This window comes from Engystomops pustulosus, chromosome 7 (genome assembly GCF_040894005.1).
Source record: "Engystomops pustulosus chromosome 7, aEngPut4.maternal, whole genome shotgun sequence".
Classification (NCBI taxonomy): domain Eukaryota; kingdom Metazoa; phylum Chordata; class Amphibia; order Anura; family Leptodactylidae; genus Engystomops; species Engystomops pustulosus.
In genome coordinates, this window is record NC_092417.1 from 140556947 (window position 1) to 140576051 (window position 19105).

Sequence of the window (19105 nt, forward strand, 5' to 3'; positions counted from 1 at the left end):
TCACTGCTTGTCCAGTAAAAAGAGGATTAGCAAACAAAGATTTCAGCTTGGACGAAGCAGAAGAAATCGACGAGGATGGGATTCGAACCCATGCATGCAGAGCACAATGGATTAGCAGTCCATCGCCTTAACCACTCGGCCACCTCGTCCTGGTGAGCGCCGTGGTTCCCTTTGACAAACTCCCAAACAAAGTGTGCCTAGTCGGTGCCTGCAGAGTTTTGCTGATCGGTCATGGGCTGAGTGGGTCATACCTCGCCTCCTACAGTAAGTAATGCCTCAAGAAGATGCATGGAAAACCCTTGAAAGGTGGACCTATGCTAAGGGATGCCAAACCATTTCCAGACATCCCTGGCATGTCTTCCATCCATCTATTCTGCCTTATGCATGGAAAGCAGAGCAGGTAACAATTCTTGCTCTGCTAAGAAGCGGCTCAATCACCTATGGAACCGCAAACCTCTAGCTCTCCACGAAGTTCCAGCTGCTATTGTCGTCTGCAAATTTGTCGGTGTGGATGCCTTTTTCAAAAAGTTTTTGCTTTTCTAATTGTCATGACTGAAAGCTTCATCCTTTTACAAGTTGCTGCCAAGTATGGAACAGAACTCCAGTACCGTGTGGGCCCTTAAAGAAAGCAGTGGAAAACGACTGCGGATAAAGGGACACACCTCAGTTGTCTACCTAGTATCTGCTCACCTTCCTTTTTCCAGCCCTGAAAAGAAAAACCATGAAGGTTTGAGCCACCCCATCAGGTCATGAAAGGTTGCAGGAATTGGAAACATCCGATAGCAGTGGCGTTTTTTTTAAGCTGCACAGCTGTGCCAGCTTTGCCATCACAAGGTGCTGTGGCTTAGTTGGTTAACGCGCCTGTCTAGTAAACAGGAGATCCTGAGTTTGAATCTCAGCAGTGCCTTTCTTTCTTCTCTTTTGAGCTTCTGAAGCAAACCAAAAAAAAGTTATTCGCTCACATCTGACATCTTACTTGTCTTTCACACAGTCCTAAGGTAGACCAGTCAGGGGATCTAGAATCAGTACCAGCTAAAGGCTGCAAAGGACAAAGAGGCCTTCATCTTCATGAGAAGGCCGAGGATGCCATCAAGCATGAAAAATAAAAAGAGTGGACTTAACCCGTTGATATGCCACGTAACTTGTATGCCACACAACAAATATGCGTCTTTCCTAGCTTTAATAAGAGCCGTCTTGAGAGGTCACAGTTAAAGTCCACCATGGAGGGGACAATCACTGCTTGTCCAGTAAAAAGAGGATTAGCAAACAAAGATTTCAGCTTGGACGAAGCAGAAGAAATCGACGAGGATGGGATTCGAACCCATGCATGCAGAGCACAATGGATTAGCAGTCCATCGCCTTAACCACTCGGCCACCTCGTCCTGGTGAGCGCCGTGGTTCCCTTTGACAAACTCCCAAACAAAGTGTGCCTAGTCGGTGCCTGCAGAGTTTTGCTGATCGGTCATGGGCTGAGTGGGTCATACCTCGCCTCCTACAGTAAGTAATGCCTCAAGAAGATGCATGGAAAACCCTTGAAAGGTGGACCTATGCTAAGGGATGCCAAACCATTTCCAGACATCCCTGGCATGTCTTCCATCCATCTATTCTGCCTTATGCATGGAAAGCAGAGCAGGTAACAATTCTTGCTCTGCTAAGAAGCGGCTCAATCACCTATGGAACCGCAAACCTCTAGCTCTCCACGAAGTTCCAGCTGCTATTGTCGTCTGCAAATTTGTCGGTGTGGATGCCTTTTTCAAAAAGTTTTTGCTTTTCTAATTGTCATGACTGAAAGCTTCATCCTTTTACAAGTTGCTGCCAAGTATGGAACAGAACTCCAGTACCGTGTGGGCCCTTAAAGAAAGCAGTGGAAAACGACTGCGGATAAAGGGACACACCTCAGTTGTCTACCTAGTATCTGCTCACCTTCCTTTTTCCAGCCCTGAAAAGAAAAACCATGAAGGTTTGAGCCACCCCATCAGGTCATGAAAGGTTGCAGGAATTGGAAACATCCGATAGCAGTGGCGTTTTTTTTAAGCTGCACAGCTGTGCCAGCTTTGCCATCACAAGGCGCTGTGGCTTAGTTGGTTAAAGCGCCTGTCTAGTAAACAGGAGATCCTGAGTTCGAATCTCAGCAGTGCCTTTCTTTCTTCTCTTTTGAGCTTCTGAAGCAAACCAAAAAAAAGTTATTCGCTCACGTCTGACATCTTACTTGTCTTTCACACAGTCCTAAGGTAGACCAGTCAGGGGATCTAGAATCAGTACCAGCTAAAGGCTGCAAAGGACAAAGAGGCCTTCATCTTCATGAGAAGGCCGAGGATGCCATCAAGCATGAAAAATAAAAAGAGTGGACTTAACCCGTTGATATGCCACGTAACTTGTATGCCACACAACAAATATGCGTCTTTCCTAGCTTTAATAAGAGCCGTCTTGAGAGGTCACAGTTAAAGTCCACCATGGAGGGGACAATCACTGCTTGTCCAGTAAAAAGAGGATTAGCAAACAAAGATTTCAGCTTGGACGAAGCAGAAGAAATCGACGAGGATGGGATTCGAACCCATGCATGCAGAGCACAATGGATTAGCAGTCCATCGCCTTAACCACTCGGCCACCTCGTCCTGGTGAGCGCCGTGGTTCCCTTTGACAAACTCCCAAACAAAGTGTGCCTAGTCGGTGCCTGCAGAGTTTTGCTGATCGGTCATGGGCTGAGTGGGTCATACCTCGCCTCCTACAGTAAGTAATGCCTCAAGAAGATGCATGGAAAACCCTTGAAAGGTGGACCTATGCTAAGGGATGCCAAACCATTTCCAGACATCCCTGGCATGTCTTCCATCCATCTATTCTGCCTTATGCATGGAAAGCAGAGCAGGTAACAATTCTTGCTCTGCTAAGAAGCGGCTCAATCACCTATGGAACCGCAAACCTCTAGCTCTCCACGAAGTTCCAGCTGCTATTGTCGTCTGCAAATTTGTCGGTGTGGATGCCTTTTTCAAAAAGTTTTTGCTTTTCTAATTGTCATGACTGAAAGCTTCATCCTTTTACAAGTTGCTGCCAAGTATGGAACAGAACTCCAGTACCGTGTGGGCCCTTAAAGAAAGCAGTGGAAAACGACTGCGGATAAAGGGACACACCTCAGTTGTCTACCTAGTATCTGCTCACCTTCCTTTTTCCAGCCCTGAAAAGAAAAACCATGAAGGTTTGAGCCACCCCATCAGGTCATGAAAGGTTGCAGGAATTGGAAACATTTAATAGCAGTGGCGTTTTTTTTAAGCTGCACAGCTGTGCCAGCTTTGCCATCACAAGGCGCTGTGGCTTAGTTGGTTAACGCGCCTGTCTAGTAAACAGGCGATCCTGAGTTCGAATCTCAGCAGTGCCTTTCTTTCTTCTCTTTTGAGCTTCTGAAGCAAACCAAAAAAAAGTTATTCGCTCACGTCTGACATCTTACTTGTCTTTCACACAGTCCTAAGGTAGACCAGTCAGGGGATCTAGAATCAGTACCAGCTAAAGGCTGCAAAGGACAAAGAGGCCTTCATCTTCATGAGAAGGCCGAGGATGCCATCAAGCATGAAAAATAAAAAGAGTGGACTTAACCCGTTGATATGCCACGTAACTTGTATGCCACACAACAAATATGCATCTTTCCTAGCTTTTATAAGAGCCGTCTTGAGAGGTCACAGTTAAAGTCCACCATGGAGGGGACAATCACTGCTTGTCCAGTAAAAAGAGGATTAGCAAACAAAGATTTCAGCTTGGACGAAGCAGAAGAAATCGACGAGGATGGGATTCGAACCCATGCATGCAGAGCACAATGGATTAGCAGTCCATCGCCTTAACCACTCGGCCACCTCGTCCTGGTGAGCGCCGTGGTTCCCTTTGACAAACTCTCAAACAAAGTGTGCCTAGTCGGTGCCTGCAGAGTTTTGCTGATCGGTCATGGGCTGAGTGTGTCATACCTCGCCTCCTACAGTAAGTAATGCCTCAAGAAGATGCATGGAAAACCCTTGAAAGGTGGACCTATGCTAAGGGATGCCAAACCATTTCCAGACATCCCTGGCATGTCTTCCATCCATCTATTCTGCCTTATGCATGGAAAGCAGAGCAGGTAACAATTCTTGCTCTGCTAAGAAGCGGCTCAATCACCTATGGAACCGCAAACCTCTAGCTCTCCACGAAGTTCCAGCTGCTATTGTCGTCTGCAAATTTGTCGGTGTGGATGCCTTTTTCAAAAAGTTTTTGCTTTTCTAATTGTCATGACTGAAAGCTTCATCCTTTTACAAGTTGCTGCCAAGTATGGAACAGAACTCCAGTACCGTGTGGGCCCTTAAAGAAAGCAGTGGAAAACGACTGCGGATAAAGGGACACACCTCAGTTGTCTACCTAGTATCTGCTCACCTTCCTTTTTCCAGCCCTGAAAAGAAAAACCATGAAGGTTTGAGCCACCCCATCAGGTCATGAAAGGTTGCAGGAATTGGAAACATCCGATAGCAGTGGCGTTTTTTTTAAGCTGCACAGCTGTGCCAGCTTTGCCATCACAAGGCGCTGTGGCTTAGTTGGTTAAAGCGCCTGTCTAGTAAACAGGAGATCCTGAGTTCGAATCTCAGCAGTGCCTTTCTTTCTTCTCTTTTGAGCTTCTGAAGCAAACCAAAAAAAAGTTATTCGCTCACGTCTGACATCTTACTTGTCTTTCACACAGTCCTAAGGTAGACCAGTCAGGGGATCTAGAATCAGTACCAGCTAAAGGCTGCAAAGGACAAAGAGGCCTTCATCTTCATGAGAAGGCCGAGGATGCCATCAAGCATGAAAAATAAAAAGAGTGGACTTAACCCGTTGATATGCCACGTAACTTGTATGCCACACAACAAATATGCGTCTTTCCTAGCTTTAATAAGAGCCGTCTTGAGAGGTCACAGTTAAAGTCCACCATGGAGGGGACAATCACTGCTTGTCCAGTAAAAAGAGGATTAGCAAACAAAGATTTCAGCTTGGACGAAGCAGAAGAAATCGACGAGGATGGGATTCGAACCCATGCATGCAGAGCACAATGGATTAGCAGTCCATCGCCTTAACCACTCGGCCACCTCGTCCTGGTGAGCGCCGTGGTTCCCTTTGACAAACTCCCAAACAAAGTGTGCCTAGTCGGTGCCTGCAGAGTTTTGCTGATCGGTCATGGGCTGAGTGGGTCATACCTCGCCTCCTACAGTAAGTAATGCCTCAAGAAGATGCATGGAAAACCCTTGAAAGGTGGACCTATGCTAAGGGATGCCAAACCATTTCCAGACATCCCTGGCATGTCTTCCATCCATCTATTCTGCCTTATGCATGGAAAGCAGAGCAGGTAACAATTCTTGCTCTGCTAAGAAGCGGCTCAATCACCTATGGAACCGCAAACCTCTAGCTCTCCACGAAGTTCCAGCTGCTATTGTCGTCTGCAAATTTGTCGGTGTGGATGCCTTTTTCAAAAAGTTTTTGCTTTTCTAATTGTCATGACTGAAAGCTTCATCCTTTTACAAGTTGCTGCCAAGTATGGAACAGAACTCCAGTACCGTGTGGGCCCTTAAAGAAAGCAGTGGAAAACGACTGCGGATAAAGGGACACACCTCAGTTGTCTACCTAGTATCTGCTCACCTTCCTTTTTCCAGCCCTGAAAAGAAAAACCATGAAGGTTTGAGCCACCCCATCAGGTCATGAAAGGTTGCAGGAATTGGAAACATTTAATAGCAGTGGCGTTTTTTTTAAGCTGCACAGCTGTGCCAGCTTTGCCATCACAAGGCGCTGTGGCTTAGTTGGTTAACGCGCCTGTCTAGTAAACAGGCGATCCTGAGTTCGAATCTCAGCAGTGCCTTTCTTTCTTCTCTTTTGAGCTTCTGAAGCAAACCAAAAAAAAGTTATTCGCTCACGTCTGACATCTTACTTGTCTTTCACACAGTCCTAAGGTAGACCAGTCAGGGGATCTAGAATCAGTACCAGCTAAAGGCTGCAAAGGACAAAGAGGCCTTCATCTTCATGAGAAGGCCGAGGATGCCATCAAGCATGAAAAATAAAAAGAGTGGACTTAACCCGTTGATATGCCACGTAACTTGTATGCCACACAACAAATATGCATCTTTCCTAGCTTTTATAAGAGCCGTCTTGAGAGGTCACAGTTAAAGTCCACCATGGAGGGGACAATCACTGCTTGTCCAGTAAAAAGAGGATTAGCAAACAAAGATTTCAGCTTGGACGAAGCAGAAGAAATCGACGAGGATGGGATTCGAACCCATGCATGCAGAGCACAATGGATTAGCAGTCCATCGCCTTAACCACTCGGCCACCTCGTCCTGGTGAGCGCCGTGGTTCCCTTTGACAAACTCTCAAACAAAGTGTGCCTAGTCGGTGCCTGCAGAGTTTTGCTGATCGGTCATGGGCTGAGTGTGTCATACCTCGCCTCCTACAGTAAGTAATGCCTCAAGAAGATGCATGGAAAACCCTTGAAAGGTGGACCTATGCTAAGGGATGCCAAACCATTTCCAGACATCCCTGGCATGTCTTCCATCCATCTATTCTGCCTTATGCATGGAAAGCAGAGCAGGTAACAATTCTTGCTCTGCTAAGAAGCGGCTCAATCACCTATGGAACCGCAAACCTCTAGCTCTCCACGAAGTTCCAGCTGCTATTGTCGTCTGCAAATTTGTCGGTGTGGATGCCTTTTTCAAAAAGTTTTTGCTTTTCTAATTGTCATGACTGAAAGCTTCATCCTTTTACAAGTTGCTGCCAAGTATGGAACAGAACTCCAGTACCGTGTGGGCCCTTAAAGAAAGCAGTGGAAAACGACTGCGGATAAAGGGACACACCTCAGTTGTCTACCTAGTATCTGCTCACCTTCCTTTTTCCAGCCCTGAAAAGAAAAACCATGAAGGTTTGAGCCACCCCATCAGGTCATGAAAGGTTGCAGGAATTGGAAACATCTGATAGCAGTGGCGTTTTTTTTAAGCTGCACAGCTGTGCCAGCTTTGCCATCACAAGGCGCTGTGGCTTAGTTGGTTAAAGCGCCTGTCTAGTAAACAGGAGATCCTGAGTTCGAATCTCAGCAGTGCCTTTCTTTCTTCTCTTTTGAGCTTCTGAAGCAAACCAAAAAAAAGTTATTCGCTCACGTCTGACATCTTACTTGTCTTTCACACAGTCCTAAGGTAGACCAGTCAGGGGATCTAGAATCAGTACCAGCTAAAGGCTGCAAAGGACAAAGAGGCCTTCATCTTCATGAGAAGGCCGAGGATGCCATCAAGCATGAAAAATAAAAAGAGTGGACTTAACCCGTTGATATGCCACGTAACTTGTATGCCACACAACAAATATGCATCTTTCCTAGCTTTTATAAGAGCCGTCTTGAGAGGTCACAGTTAAAGTCCACCATGGAGGGGACAATCACTGCTTGTCCAGTAAAAAGAGGATTAGCAAACAAAGATTTCAGCTTGGACGAAGGAGAAGAAATCGACGAGGATGGGATTCGAACCCATGCATGCAGAGCACAATGGATTAGCAGTCCATCGCCTTAACCACTCGGCCACCTCGTCCTGGTGAGCGCCGTGGTTCCCTTTGACAAACTCTCAAACAAAGTGTGCCTAGTCGGTGCTTGCAGAGTTTTGCTGATCGGTCATGGGCTGAGTGTGTATTACCTCGCCTCCTACAGTAAGTAATGCCTCAAGAAGATGCATGGAAAACCCTTGAAAGGTGGACCTATGCTAAGGGATGCCAAACCATTTCCAGACATCCCTGGCATGTCTTCCATCCATCTATTCTGCCTTATGCATGGAAAGCAGAGCAGGTAACAATTCTTGCTCTGCTAAGAAGCGGCTCAATCACCTATGGAACCGCAAACCTCTAGCTCTCCACGAAGTTCCAGCTGCTATTGTCGTCTGCAAATTTGTCGGTGTGGATGCCTTTTTCAAAAAGTTTTTGCTTTTCTAATTGTCATGACTGAAAGCTTCATCCTTTTACAAGTTGCTGCCAAGTATGGAACAGAACTCCAGTACCGTGTGGGCCCTTAAAGAAAGCAGTGGAAAACGACTGCGGATAAAGGGACACACCTCAGTTGTCTACCTAGTATCTGCTCACCTTCCTTTTTCCAGCCCTGAAAAGAAAAACCATGAAGGTTTGAGCCACCCCATCAGGTCATGAAAGGTTGCAGGAATTGGAAACATCCGATAGCAGTGGCGTTTTTTTTAAGCTGCACAGCTGTGCCAGCTTTGCCATCACAAGGCGCTGTGGCTTAGTTGGTTAAAGCGCCTGTCTAGTAAACAGGAGATCCTGAGTTCGAATCTCAGCAGTGCCTTTCTTTCTTCTCTTTTGAGCTTCTGAAGCAAACCAAAAAAAAGTTATTCGCTCACGTCTGACATCTTACTTGTCTTTCACACAGTCCTAAGGTAGACCAGTCAGGGGATCTAGAATCAGTACCAGCTAAAGGCTGCAAAGGACAAAGAGGCCTTCATCTTCATGAGAAGGCCGAGGATGCCATCAAGCATGAAAAATAAAAAGAGTGGACTTAACCCGTTGATATGCCACGTAACTTGTATGCCACACAACAAATATGCGTCTTTCCTAGCTTTAATAAGAGCCGTCTTGAGAGGTCACAGTTAAAGTCCACCATGGAGGGGACAATCACTGCTTGTCCAGTAAAAAGAGGATTAGCAAACAAAGATTTCAGCTTGGACGAAGCAGAAGAAATCGACGAGGATGGGATTCGAACCCATGCATGCAGAGCACAATGGATTAGCAGTCCATCGCCTTAACCACTCGGCCACCTCGTCCTGGTGAGCGCCTTGGTTCCCTTTGACAAACTCCCAAACAAAGTGTGCCTAGTCGGTGCCTGCAAAGTTTTACTGATCGGTCATGGGCTGAGTGGGTCCTACCTCGCCTCCTACAGTAAGTAATGCCTCAAGAAGATGCATGGAAAACCCTTGAAAGGTGGACCTATGCTAAGGGATACCAAACCATTTCCAGACATCCCTGGCATGTCTTCCATCCATCTATTCTGCCTTATGCATGGAAAGCAGAGCAGGTAACAATTCTTGCTCTGCTAAGAAGCGGCTCAATCACCTATGGAACCGCAAACCTCTAGCTCTCCACGAAGTTCCAGCTGCTATTGTCGTCTGCAAATTTGTCGGTGTGGATGCCTTTTTCAAAAAGTTTTTGCTTTTCTAATTGTCATGACTGAAAGCTTCATCCTTTTACAAGTTGCTGCCAAGTATGGAACAGAACTCCAGTACCGTGTGGGCCCTTAAAGAAAGCAGTGGAAAACGACTGCGGATAAAGGGACACACCTCAGTTGTCTACCTAGTATCTGCTCACCTTCCTTTTTCCAGCCCTGAAAAGAAAAACCATGAAGGTTTGAGCCACCCCATCAGGTCATGAAAGGTTGCAGGAATTGGAAACATCCGATAGCAGTGGCGTTTTTTTTAAGCTGCACAGCTGTGCCAGCTTTGCCATCACAAGGCGCTGTGGCTTAGTTGGTTAAAGCGCCTGTCTAGTAAACAGGAGATCCTGAGTTCGAATCTCAGCAGTGCCTTTCTTTCTTCTCTTTTGAGCTTCTGAAGCAAACCAAAAAAAAGTTATTCGCTCACGTCTGACATCTTACTTGTCTTTCACACAGTCCTAAGGTAGACCAGTCAGGGGATCTAGAATCAGTACCAGCTAAAGGCTGCAAAGGACAAAGAGGCCTTCATCTTCATGAGAAGGCCGAGGATGCCATCAAGCATGAAAAATAAAAAGAGTGGACTTAACCCGTTGATATGCCACGTAACTTGTATGCCACACAACAAATATGCATCTTTCCTAGCTTTTATAAGAGCCGTCTTGAGAGGTCACAGTTAAAGTCCACCATGGAGGGGACAATCACTGCTTGTCCAGTAAAAAGAGGATTAGCAAACAAAGATTTCAGCTTGGACGAAGCAGAAGAAATCGACGAGGATGGGATTCGAACCCATGCATGCAGAGCACAATGGATTAGCAGTCCATCGCCTTAACCACTCGGCCACCTCGTCCTGGTGAGCGCCGTGGTTCCCTTTGACAAACTCTCAAACAAAGTGTGCCTAGTCGGTGCCTGCAGAGTTTTGCTGATCGGTCATGGGCTGAGTGTGTATTACCTCGCCTCCTACAGTAAGTAATGCCTCAAGAAGATGCATGGAAAACCCTTGAAAGGTGGACCTATGCTAAGGGATGCCAAACCATTTCCAAACATCCCTGGCATGTCTTCCATCCATCTATTCTGCCTTATGCATGGAAAGCAGAGCAGGTAACAATTCTTGCTCTGCTAAGAAGCGGCTCAATCACCTATGGAACCGCAAACCTCTAGCTCTCCACGAAGTTCCAGCTGCTATTGTCGTCTGCAAATTTGTCGGTGTGGATGCCTTTTTCAAAAAGTTTTTGCTTTTCTAATTGTCATGACTGAAAGCTTCATCCTTTTACAAGTTGCTGCCAAGTATGGAACAGAACTCCAGTACCGTGTGGGCCCTTAAAGAAAGCAGTGGAAAACGACTGCGGATAAAGGGACACACCTCAGTTGTCTACCTAGTATCTGCTCACCTTCCTTTTTCCAGCCCTGAAAAGAAAAACCATGAAGGTTTGAGCCACCCCATCAGGTCATGAAAGGTTGCAGGAATTGGAAACATCCGATAGCAGTGGCGTTTTTTTTAAGCTGCACAGCTGTGCCAGCTTTGCCATCACAAGGCGCTGTGGCTTAGTTGGTTAAAGCGCCTGTCTAGTAAACAGGAGATCCTGAGTTCGAATCTCAGCAGTGCCTTTCTTTCTTCTCTTTTGAGCTTCTGAAGCAAACCAAAAAAAAGTTATTCGCTCACGTCTGACATCTTACTTGTCTTTCACACAGTCCTAAGGTAGACCAGTCAGGGGATCTAGAATCAGTACCAGCTAAAGGCTGCAAAGGACAAAGAGGCCTTCATCTTCATGAGAAGGCCGAGGATGCCATCAAGCATGAAAAATAAAAAGAGTGGACTTAACCCGTTGATATGCCACGTAACTTGTATGCCACACAACAAATATGCATCTTTCCTAGCTTTTATAAGAGCCGTCTTGAGAGGTCACAGTTAAAGTCCACCATGGAGGGGACAATCACTGCTTGTCCAGTAAAAAGAGGATTAGCAAACAAAGATTTCAGCTTGGACGAAGGAGAAGAAATCGACGAGGATGGGATTCGAACCCATGCATGCAGAGCACAATGGATTAGCAGTCCATCGCCTTAACCACTCGGCCACCTCGTCCTGGTGAGCGCCGTGGTTCCCTTTGACAAACTCTCAAACAAAGTGTGCCTAGTCGGTGCTTGCAGAGTTTTGCTGATCGGTCATGGGCTGAGTGTGTATTACCTCGCCTCCTACAGTAAGTAATGCCTCAAGAAGATGCATGGAAAACCCTTGAAAGGTGGACCTATGCTAAGGGATGCCAAACCATTTCCAGACATCCCTGGCATGTCTTCCATCCATCTATTCTGCCTTATGCATGGAAAGCAGAGCAGGTAACAATTCTTGCTCTGCTAAGAAGCGGCTCAATCACCTATGGAACCGCAAACCTCTAGCTCTCCACGAAGTTCCAGCTGCTATTGTCGTCTGCAAATTTGTCGGTGTGGATGCCTTTTTCAAAAAGTTTTTGCTTTTCTAATTGTCATGACTGAAAGCTTCATCCTTTTACAAGTTGCTGCCAAGTATGGAACAGAACTCCAGTACCGTGTGGGCCCTTAAAGAAAGCAGTGGAAAACGACTGCGGATAAAGGGACACACCTCAGTTGTCTACCTAGTATCTGCTCACCTTCCTTTTTCCAGCCCTGAAAAGAAAAACCATGAAGGTTTGAGCCACCCCATCAGGTCATGAAAGGTTGCAGGAATTGGAAACATCCGATAGCAGTGGCGTTTTTTTTAAGCTGCACAGCTGTGCCAGCTTTGCCATCACAAGGCGCTGTGGCTTAGTTGGTTAAAGCGCCTGTCTAGTAAACAGGAGATCCTGAGTTCGAATCTCAGCAGTGCCTTTCTTTCTTCTCTTTTGAGCTTCTGAAGCAAACCAAAAAAAAGTTATTCGCTCACGTCTGACATCTTACTTGTCTTTCACACAGTCCTAAGGTAGACCAGTCAGGGGATCTAGAATCAGTACCAGCTAAAGGCTGCAAAGGACAAAGAGGCCTTCATCTTCATGAGAAGGCCGAGGATGCCATCAAGCATGAAAAATAAAAAGAGTGGACTTAACCCGTTGATATGCCACGTAACTTGTATGCCACACAACAAATATGCGTCTTTCCTAGCTTTAATAAGAGCCGTCTTGAGAGGTCACAGTTAAAGTCCACCATGGAGGGGACAATCACTGCTTGTCCAGTAAAAAGAGGATTAGCAAACAAAGATTTCAGCTTGGACGAAGCAGAAGAAATCGACGAGGATGGGATTCGAACCCATGCATGCAGAGCACAATGGATTAGCAGTCCATCGCCTTAACCACTCGGCCACCTCGTCCTGGTGAGCGCCTTGGTTCCCTTTGACAAACTCCCAAACAAAGTGTGCCTAGTCGGTGCCTGCAAAGTTTTACTGATCGGTCATGGGCTGAGTGGGTCCTACCTCGCCTCCTACAGTAAGTAATGCCTCAAGAAGATGCATGGAAAACCCTTGAAAGGTGGACCTATGCTAAGGGATACCAAACCATTTCCAGACATCCCTGGCATGTCTTCCATCCATCTATTCTGCCTTATGCATGGAAAGCAGAGCAGGTAACAATTCTTGCTCTGCTAAGAAGCGGCTCAATCACCTATGGAACCGCAAACCTCTAGCTCTCCACGAAGTTCCAGCTGCTATTGTCGTCTGCAAATTTGTCGGTGTGGATGCCTTTTTCAAAAAGTTTTTGCTTTTCTAATTGTCATGACTGAAAGCTTCATCCTTTTACAAGTTGCTGCCAAGTATGGAACAGAACTCCAGTACCGTGTGGGCCCTTAAAGAAAGCAGTGGAAAACGACTGCGGATAAAGGGACACACCTCAGTTGTCTACCTAGTATCTGCTCACCTTCCTTTTTCCAGCCCTGAAAAGAAAAACCATGAAGGTTTGAGCCACCCCATCAGGTCATGAAAGGTTGCAGGAATTGGAAACATCCGATAGCAGTGGCGTTTTTTTTAAGCTGCACAGCTGTGCCAGCTTTGCCATCACAAGGCGCTGTGGCTTAGTTGGTTAAAGCGCCTGTCTAGTAAACAGGAGATCCTGAGTTCGAATCTCAGCAGTGCCTTTCTTTCTTCTCTTTTGAGCTTCTGAAGCAAACCAAAAAAAAGTTATTCGCTCACGTCTGACATCTTACTTGTCTTTCACACAGTCCTAAGGTAGACCAGTCAGGGGATCTAGAATCAGTACCAGCTAAAGGCTGCAAAGGACAAAGAGGCCTTCATCTTCATGAGAAGGCCGAGGATGCCATCAAGCATGAAAAATAAAAAGAGTGGACTTAACCCGTTGATATGCCACGTAACTTGTATGCCACACAACAAATATGCATCTTTCCTAGCTTTTATAAGAGCCGTCTTGAGAGGTCACAGTTAAAGTCCACCATGGAGGGGACAATCACTGCTTGTCCAGTAAAAAGAGGATTAGCAAACAAAGATTTCAGCTTGGACGAAGCAGAAGAAATCGACGAGGATGGGATTCGAACCCATGCATGCAGAGCACAATGGATTAGCAGTCCATCGCCTTAACCACTCGGCCACCTCGTCCTGGTGAGCGCCGTGGTTCCCTTTGACAAACTCTCAAACAAAGTGTGCCTAGTCGGTGCCTGCAGAGTTTTGCTGATCGGTCATGGGCTGAGTGTGTATTACCTCGCCTCCTACAGTAAGTAATGCCTCAAGAAGATGCATGGAAAACCCTTGAAAGGTGGACCTATGCTAAGGGATGCCAAACCATTTCCAGACATCCCTGGCATGTCTTCCATCCATCTATTCTGCCTTATGCATGGAAAGCAGAGCAGGTAACAATTCTTGCTCTGCTAAGAAGCGGCTCAATCACCTATGGAACCGCAAACCTCTAGCTCTCCACGAAGTTCCAGCTGCTATTGTCGTCTGCAAATTTGTCGGTGTGGATGCCTTTTTCAAAAAGTTTTTGCTTTTCTAATTGTCATGACTGAAAGCTTCATCCTTTTACAAGTTGCTGCCAAGTATGGAACAGAACTCCAGTACCGTGTGGGCCCTTAAAGAAAGCAGTGGAAAACGACTGCGGATAAAGGGACACACCTCAGTTGTCTACCTAGTATCTGCTCACCTTCCTTTTTCCAGCCCTGAAAAGAAAAACCATGAAGGTTTGAGCCACCCCATCAGGTCATGAAAGGTTGCAGGAATTGGAAACATCCGATAGCAGTGGCGTTTTTTTTAAGCTGCACAGCTGTGCCAGCTTTGCCATCACAAGGCGCTGTGGCTTAGTTGGTTAAAGCGCCTGTCTAGTAAACAGGAGATCCTGAGTTCGAATCTCAGCAGTGCCTTTCTTTCTTCTCTTTTGAGCTTCTGAAGCAAACCAAAAAAAAGTTATTCGCTCACGTCTGACATCTTACTTGTCTTTCACACAGTCCTAAGGTAGACCAGTCAGGGGATCTAGAATCAGTACCAGCTAAAGGCTGCAAAGGACAAAGAGGCCTTCATCTTCATGAGAAGGCCGAGGATGCCATCAAGCATGAAAAATAAAAAGAGTGGACTTAACCCGTTGATATGCCACGTAACTTGTATGCCACACAACAAATATGCGTCTTTCCTAGCTTTAATAAGAGCCGTCTTGAGAGGTCACAGTTAAAGTCCACCATGGAGGGGACAATCACTGCTTGTCCAGTAAAAAGAGGATTAGCAAACAAAGATTTCAGCTTGGACGAAGCAGAAGAAATCGACGAGGATGGGATTCGAACCCATGCATGCAGAGCACAATGGATTAGCAGTCCATCGCCTTAACCACTCGGCCACCTCGTCCTGGTGAGCGCCTTGGTTCCCTTTGACAAACTCCCAAACAAAGTGTGCCTAGTCGGTGCCTGCAAAGTTTTACTGATCGGTCATGGGCTGAGTGGGTCCTACCTCGCCTCCTACAGTAAGTAATGCCTCAAGAAGATGCATGGAAAACCCTTGAAAGGTGGACCTATGCTAAGGGATACCAAACCATTTCCAGACATCCCTGGCATGTCTTCCATCCATCTTTTCTGCCTTATGCATGGAAAGCAGAGCAGGTAACAATTCTTGCTCTGCTAAGAAGCGGCTCAATCACCTATGGAACCGCAAACCTCTAGCTCTCCACGAAGTTCCAGCTGCTATTGTCGTCTGCAAATTTGTCGGTGTGGATGCCTTTTTCAAAAAGTTTTTGCTTTTCTAATTGTCATGACTGAAAGCTTCATCCTTTTACAAGTTGCTGCCAAGTATGGAACAGAACTCCAGTACCGTGTGGGCCCTTAAAGAAAGCAGTGGAAAACGACTGCGGATAAAGGGACACACCTCAGTTGTCTACCTAGTATCTGCTCACCTTCCTTTTTCCAGCCCTGAAAAGAAAAACCATGAAGGTTTGAGCCACCCCATCAGGTCATGAAAGGTTGCAGGAATTGGAAACATCCGATAGCAGTGGCGTTTTTTTTAAGCTGCACAGCTGTGCCAGCTTTGCCCTCACAAGGCGCTGTGGCTTAGTTGGTTAAAGCGCCTGTCTAGTAAACAGGAGATCCTGAGTTCGAATCTCAGCAGTGCCTTTCTTTCTTCTCTTTTGAGCTTCTGAAGCAAACCAAAAAAAAGTTATTCGCTCACGTCTGACATCTTACTTGTCTTTCACACAGTCCTAAGGTAGACCAGTCAGGGGATCTAGAATCAGTACCAGCTAAAGGCTGCAAAGGACAAAGAGGCCTTCATCTTCATGAGAAGGCCGAGGATGCCATCAAGCATGAAAAATAAAAAGAGTGGACTTAACCCGTTGATATGCCACGTAACTTGTATGCCACACAACAAATATGCGTCTTTCCTAGCTTTAATAAGAGCCGTCTTGAGAGTTCACAGTTAAAGTCCACCATGGAGGGGACAATCACTGCTTGTCCAGTAAAAAGAGGATTAGCAAACAAAGATTTCAGCTTGGACGAAGCAGAAGAAATCGACGAGGATGGGATTCGAACCCATGCATGCAGAGCACAATGGATTAGCAGTCCATCGCCTTAACCACTCGGCCACCTCGTCCTGGTGAGCGCCGTGGTTCCCTTTGACAAACTCCCAAACAAAGTGTGCCTAGTCGGTGCCTGCAGAGTTTTGCTGATCGGTCATGGGCTGAGTGGGTCATACCTCGCCTCCTACAGTAAGTAATGCCTCAAGAAGATGCATGGAAAACCCTTGAAAGGTGGACCTATGCTAAGGGATGCCAAACCATTTCCAGACATCCCTGGCATGTCTTCCATCCATCTATTCTGCCTTATGCATGGAAAGCAGAGCAGGTAACAATTCTTGCTCTGCAAAGAAGCGGCTCAATCACCTATGGAACCGCAAACCTCTAGCTCTCCACGAAGTTCCAGCTGCTATTGTCGTCTGCAAATTTGTCGGTGTGGATGCCTTTTTCAAAAAGTTTTTGCTTTTCTAATTGTCATGACTGAAAGCTTCATCCTTTTACAAGTTGCTGCCAAGTATGGAACAGAACTCCAGTACCGTGTGGGCCCTTAAAGAAAGCAGTGGAAAACGACTGCGGATAAAGGGACACACCTCAGTTGTCTACCTAGTATCTGCTCACCTTCCTTTTTCCAGCCCTGAAAAGAAAAACCATGAAGGTTTGAGCCACCCCATCAGGTCATGAAAGGTTGCAGGAATTGGAAACATCCGATAGCAGTGGCGTTTTTTTTAAGCTGCACAGCTGTGCCAGCTTTGCCATCACACGGCGCTGTGGCTTAGTTGGTTAAAGCGCCTGTCTAGTAAACAGGAGATCCTGAGTTTGAATCTCAGCAGTGCCTTTCTTTCTTCTCTTTTGAGCTTCTGAAGCAAACCAAAAAAAAGTTATTCGCTCACGTCTGACATCTTACTTGTCTTTCACACAGTCCTAAGGTAGACCAGTCAGGGGATCTAGAATCAGTACCAGCTAAAGGCTGCAAAGGACAAAGAGGCCTTCATCTTCATGAGAAGGCCGAGGATGCCATCAAGCATGAAAAATAAAAAGAGTGGACTTAACCCGTTGATATGCCACGTAACTTGTATGCCACACAACAAATATGCGTCTTTCCTAGCTTTAATAAGAGCCGTCTTGAGAGGTCACAGTTAAAGTCCACCATGGAGGGGACAATCACTGCTTGTCCAGTAAAAAGAGGATTAGCAAACAAAGATTTCAGCTTGGACGAAGCAGAAGAAATCGACGAGGATGGGATTCGAACCCATGCATGCAGAGCACAATGGATTAGCAGTCCATCGCCTTAACCACTCGGCCACCTCGTCCTGGTGAGCGCCGTGGTTCCCTTTGACAAACTCCCAAACAAAGTGTGCCTAGTCGGTGCCTGCAGAGTTTTGCTGATCGGTCATGGGCTGAGTGGGTCATACCTCGCCTCCTACAGTAAGTAATGCCTCAAGAAGATGCATGGAAAACCCTTGAAAGGTGGACCTATGCTAAGGGATGCCAAACCATTTCCAGACTTCCCTGGCATGTCTTCCATCCATCTATTCTGCCTTATGCATGGAAAGCAGAGCAGGTAACAATTCTTGCTCTGCTAAGAAGCGGCTCAATCACCTATGGAACCGCAAACCTCTAGCTCTCCACGAAGTTCCAGCTGCTATTGTCGTCTGCAAATTTGTCGGTGTGGATGCCTTTTTCAAAAAGTTTTTGCTTTTCTAATTGTCATGACTGAAAGCTTCATCCTTTTACAAGTTGCTGCCAAGTATGGAACAGAACTCCAGTACCGTGTGGGCCCTTAAAGAAAGCAGTGGAAAACGACTGCGGATAAAGGGACACACCTCAGTTGTCTACCTAGTATCTGCTCACCTTCCTTTTTCCAGCCCTGAAAAGAAAAACCATGAAGGTTTGAGCCACCCCATCAGGTCATGAAAGGTTGCAGGAATTGGAAACATCCGATAGCAGTGGCGTTTTTTTTAAGCTGCACAGCTGTGCCAGCATTGCCATCACAAGGCGCTGTGGCTTAGTTGGTTAAAGCGCCTGTCTAGTAAACAGGAGATCCTGAGTTCGAATCTCAGCAGTGGGTTTCTTTCTTCTCTTTTGAGCTTCTGAAGCAAACCAAAAAAAAGTTATTCGCTCACGTCTGACATCTTACTTGTCTTTCACACAGTCCTAAGGTAGACCAGTCAGGGGATCTAGAATCAGTACCAGCTAAAGGCTGCAAAGGACAAAGAGGCCTTCATCTTCATGAGAAGGCCGAGGATGCCATCAAGCATGAAAAATAAAAAGAGTGGACTTAACCCGTTGATATGCCACGTAACTTGTATGCCACACAACAAATATGCGTCTTTCCTAGCTTTAATAAGAGCCGTCTTGAGAGGTCACAGTTAAAGTCCACCATGGAGGGGACAATCACTGCTTGTCCAGTAAAAAGAGGATTAGCAAACAAAGATTTCAGCTTGGACAAAGCAGAAGAAATCGACGAGGATGGGATTCGAACCCATGCATGCAGAGCACAATGGATTAGTAGTCCATCGCCTTAACCACTCGGCCACCTCGTCCTGGTGAGCGCCGTGGTTCCCTTTGACAAACTCCCAAACAAAGTGTGCCTAGTCGGTGCCTGCAGAGTTTTGCTGATCGGTCATGGGCTGAGTGGGTCATACCTCGCCTCCTACAGTAAGTAATGCCTCAAGAAGATGCATGGAAAACCCTTGAAAGGTGGACCTATGCTAAGGGATGCCAAACCATTTCCAGACTTCCCTGGCATGTCTTCCATCCATCTATTCTGCCTTATGCATGGAAAGCAGAGCAGGTAACAATTCTTGCTCTGCTAAGAAGCGGCTCAATCACCTATGGAACCGCAAACCTCTAGCTCTCCACGAAGTTCCAGCTGCTATTGTCGTCTGCAAATTTGTCGGTGTGGATGCCTTTTTCAAAAAGTTTTTGCTTTTCTAATTGTCATGACTGAAAGCTTCATCCTTTTACAAGTTGCTGCCAAGTATGGAACAGAACTCCAGTATCG

At 46.3% G+C, this 19105-nt stretch overlaps 26 non-coding genes across 26 annotated transcripts; 10 read left to right on the top strand and 16 right to left on the bottom strand.

The window, feature by feature from the left end:
• Nucleotides 1-67: 67 nt before the first annotated feature.
• On the bottom strand, nt 68-149 carry TRNAS-GCU (transfer RNA serine (anticodon GCU)). The gene has a single exon. It is a non-coding gene; the product is annotated as a tRNA-Ser (tRNA).
• Nucleotides 150-1300: 1151 nt separating this feature from the next.
• On the bottom strand, nt 1301-1382 carry TRNAS-GCU (transfer RNA serine (anticodon GCU)). The gene has a single exon. It is a non-coding gene; the product is annotated as a tRNA-Ser (tRNA).
• A 684-nt stretch (nt 1383-2066) lies between these two features.
• Nucleotides 2067-2140, top strand: TRNAT-AGU (transfer RNA threonine (anticodon AGU)). The gene has a single exon. It is a non-coding gene; the product is annotated as a tRNA-Thr (tRNA).
• A 393-nt stretch (nt 2141-2533) lies between these two features.
• TRNAS-GCU (transfer RNA serine (anticodon GCU)) lies at nt 2534-2615 on the bottom strand. Its single transcript has one exon. It is a non-coding gene; the product is annotated as a tRNA-Ser (tRNA).
• A 1151-nt stretch (nt 2616-3766) lies between these two features.
• TRNAS-GCU (transfer RNA serine (anticodon GCU)) lies at nt 3767-3848 on the bottom strand. The gene has a single exon. It is a non-coding gene; the product is annotated as a tRNA-Ser (tRNA).
• Nucleotides 3849-4532: 684 nt separating this feature from the next.
• Nucleotides 4533-4606, top strand: TRNAT-AGU (transfer RNA threonine (anticodon AGU)). The gene has a single exon. It is a non-coding gene; the product is annotated as a tRNA-Thr (tRNA).
• A 393-nt stretch (nt 4607-4999) lies between these two features.
• TRNAS-GCU (transfer RNA serine (anticodon GCU)) lies at nt 5000-5081 on the bottom strand. The gene has a single exon. It is a non-coding gene; the product is annotated as a tRNA-Ser (tRNA).
• A 1151-nt stretch (nt 5082-6232) lies between these two features.
• Nucleotides 6233-6314, bottom strand: TRNAS-GCU (transfer RNA serine (anticodon GCU)). Its single transcript has one exon. It is a non-coding gene; the product is annotated as a tRNA-Ser (tRNA).
• A 684-nt stretch (nt 6315-6998) lies between these two features.
• On the top strand, nt 6999-7072 carry TRNAT-AGU (transfer RNA threonine (anticodon AGU)). The gene has a single exon. It is a non-coding gene; the product is annotated as a tRNA-Thr (tRNA).
• A 393-nt stretch (nt 7073-7465) lies between these two features.
• TRNAS-GCU (transfer RNA serine (anticodon GCU)) lies at nt 7466-7547 on the bottom strand. Its single transcript has one exon. It is a non-coding gene; the product is annotated as a tRNA-Ser (tRNA).
• A 684-nt stretch (nt 7548-8231) lies between these two features.
• TRNAT-AGU (transfer RNA threonine (anticodon AGU)) lies at nt 8232-8305 on the top strand. Its single transcript has one exon. It is a non-coding gene; the product is annotated as a tRNA-Thr (tRNA).
• A 393-nt stretch (nt 8306-8698) lies between these two features.
• On the bottom strand, nt 8699-8780 carry TRNAS-GCU (transfer RNA serine (anticodon GCU)). Its single transcript has one exon. It is a non-coding gene; the product is annotated as a tRNA-Ser (tRNA).
• Nucleotides 8781-9464: 684 nt separating this feature from the next.
• On the top strand, nt 9465-9538 carry TRNAT-AGU (transfer RNA threonine (anticodon AGU)). Its single transcript has one exon. It is a non-coding gene; the product is annotated as a tRNA-Thr (tRNA).
• A 393-nt stretch (nt 9539-9931) lies between these two features.
• Nucleotides 9932-10013, bottom strand: TRNAS-GCU (transfer RNA serine (anticodon GCU)). Its single transcript has one exon. It is a non-coding gene; the product is annotated as a tRNA-Ser (tRNA).
• Nucleotides 10014-10697: 684 nt separating this feature from the next.
• On the top strand, nt 10698-10771 carry TRNAT-AGU (transfer RNA threonine (anticodon AGU)). The gene has a single exon. It is a non-coding gene; the product is annotated as a tRNA-Thr (tRNA).
• A 393-nt stretch (nt 10772-11164) lies between these two features.
• TRNAS-GCU (transfer RNA serine (anticodon GCU)) lies at nt 11165-11246 on the bottom strand. Its single transcript has one exon. It is a non-coding gene; the product is annotated as a tRNA-Ser (tRNA).
• A 684-nt stretch (nt 11247-11930) lies between these two features.
• TRNAT-AGU (transfer RNA threonine (anticodon AGU)) lies at nt 11931-12004 on the top strand. The gene has a single exon. It is a non-coding gene; the product is annotated as a tRNA-Thr (tRNA).
• Nucleotides 12005-12397: 393 nt separating this feature from the next.
• On the bottom strand, nt 12398-12479 carry TRNAS-GCU (transfer RNA serine (anticodon GCU)). The gene has a single exon. It is a non-coding gene; the product is annotated as a tRNA-Ser (tRNA).
• Nucleotides 12480-13163: 684 nt separating this feature from the next.
• Nucleotides 13164-13237, top strand: TRNAT-AGU (transfer RNA threonine (anticodon AGU)). Its single transcript has one exon. It is a non-coding gene; the product is annotated as a tRNA-Thr (tRNA).
• Nucleotides 13238-13630: 393 nt separating this feature from the next.
• Nucleotides 13631-13712, bottom strand: TRNAS-GCU (transfer RNA serine (anticodon GCU)). Its single transcript has one exon. It is a non-coding gene; the product is annotated as a tRNA-Ser (tRNA).
• A 684-nt stretch (nt 13713-14396) lies between these two features.
• On the top strand, nt 14397-14470 carry TRNAT-AGU (transfer RNA threonine (anticodon AGU)). The gene has a single exon. It is a non-coding gene; the product is annotated as a tRNA-Thr (tRNA).
• Nucleotides 14471-14863: 393 nt separating this feature from the next.
• On the bottom strand, nt 14864-14945 carry TRNAS-GCU (transfer RNA serine (anticodon GCU)). Its single transcript has one exon. It is a non-coding gene; the product is annotated as a tRNA-Ser (tRNA).
• A 684-nt stretch (nt 14946-15629) lies between these two features.
• Nucleotides 15630-15703, top strand: TRNAT-AGU (transfer RNA threonine (anticodon AGU)). The gene has a single exon. It is a non-coding gene; the product is annotated as a tRNA-Thr (tRNA).
• Nucleotides 15704-16096: 393 nt separating this feature from the next.
• Nucleotides 16097-16178, bottom strand: TRNAS-GCU (transfer RNA serine (anticodon GCU)). The gene has a single exon. It is a non-coding gene; the product is annotated as a tRNA-Ser (tRNA).
• A 1151-nt stretch (nt 16179-17329) lies between these two features.
• TRNAS-GCU (transfer RNA serine (anticodon GCU)) lies at nt 17330-17411 on the bottom strand. Its single transcript has one exon. It is a non-coding gene; the product is annotated as a tRNA-Ser (tRNA).
• Nucleotides 17412-18562: 1151 nt separating this feature from the next.
• On the bottom strand, nt 18563-18644 carry TRNAS-ACU (transfer RNA serine (anticodon ACU)). The gene has a single exon. It is a non-coding gene; the product is annotated as a tRNA-Ser (tRNA).
• Between the last annotated feature and the right edge of the window lie 461 nt (nt 18645-19105).